Below are 1,510 nucleotides of genomic sequence, written 5' to 3'. Positions count from 1 at the left end.
AATTCACCCATTTCTACCAGGTCCTACCCCCACAAATTATTTTTGTAGGTCAGGTAGTTTATACTTTGCTTCCAACGAAATAGAAGGAGGACCTAACCAAGTTGTAAGTTGTTAAATTATTTAAAATAATTTGTGATGATACTTCACTATGTGATTTAGAAAATAAAATTCTGCAGAAATTCAAGCAGTTAAGCAAAACTGCTACAACAAAATTCCATCCATTACCACCTACTTATCTATGTGCACAAAGTTTCCAAGCTTAAAAGGAAAATTCAAAATAAAACTAAGGCAACATTTTTGTCCCGTTCTAGAAATAAGTATTATTTATCCACAGATACATTAAATTAATTGGGGAAAGAGCCATCTATCTCCTAAAGAGATTCATTGTCAAGATAATTTTACTTTTTTATGGCTGATAATTACTTATAAAAATGTCTAATAAATTTATATGCTTTTGATCTATTATATACTATACCAGATTGCAAACAGTCAAACAAAAGAAACATTTTTTTTTTCCATTAAGGGCATTTTATTTGCATGTATGTATTACATCCCTAGAAAAAGAATCCCAGGATTCTCCCTCCTGTGTGCTTTCGTCTTGCTTCTTCACGGTCCACGATACCAGCTGAGGTTGTCAGGACAATGTAGGATGGCAGCAGGTTATTCTGCCATTTTTCTAGATCTTTCAGTTGTACATTAAATCTGAGGCTGATTACTCCACACTTGTTTAACTGCCCGTGATGTTCACAACAATTTTCCTAGCTCTGTGATCATCAATGATTTCAAATTCGCCACCGTAACCATGCTTTCTCATCACAGTGAGAAACCGGTTGATGACTTTGGAACATGGTTTAATAAAAACCTGGTTTTTGCCTCTCTTTTCAGCGGTGTTCTGGAAGGCATCTGCCAGGACATTCACGTGTGCCATTATGACAGCACAGAAGGATGAGGGAAAGAGCACAGAAGAAACATTTTAACTCAGAAATTTATGGCAGTAGAAATTCATTTTGATAGATTTGATAGATTGTTGGGGTTTTTTTTAAGATTTTATTTCTAAGCGATCTCTACACCCAACGGGGGGCTCAAACTTACAACCCTGAGATCAAGAGTCACATGTTCTACTGACTGAACCAGCCATGCATCCCTACAGATTTTGGTTTTGCAGAGAAGTAAAACATGGTGACCAACCAAAATATTTTGCGTGTTTAAATTTAGGGTAAAAGTTAGGCAAGCTGGGAATAAAATTGGAGAAAAGAAAAACAAAATAAAAGTATCTGAATGTTTATATTTAGGAAACAGTTGCCGGGTATAGAATCTTGGATACTTTTTTTTAAGATTTTATTTATTTATTTGACAAAGAGAGATCACAAGTAGGCAGAGAGGCAGGCAGAGAGAGAGAGAGAGAGAGAGGAGGAAGCAGGCTCCCTGCTAAGCAGAGAACCCAACATGGGCCTCGATCCCAGGACTGGGGGGTCATGACCTGAGCGGAAGGCAGAGTTGGATACATTTT

The 1,510-nt window shown here is 36.9% G+C and overlaps 1 pseudogene; it reads right to left on the bottom strand.

Annotated features, from left to right (window-relative positions):
• Positions 1–554: 554 nt before the first annotated feature.
• LOC123941662 lies at positions 555–928 on the bottom strand (annotated as a pseudogene).
• Between the last annotated feature and the right edge of the window lie 582 nt (positions 929–1,510).

Source organism: Meles meles, chromosome 5 (assembly GCF_922984935.1).
Source record: "Meles meles chromosome 5, mMelMel3.1 paternal haplotype, whole genome shotgun sequence".
Classification (NCBI taxonomy): Eukaryota; Metazoa; Chordata; class Mammalia; order Carnivora; family Mustelidae; genus Meles; species Meles meles.
Note: the sequence above shows the minus strand (reverse complement) of the source record. Positions and strands in the feature narration are given on the sequence as shown.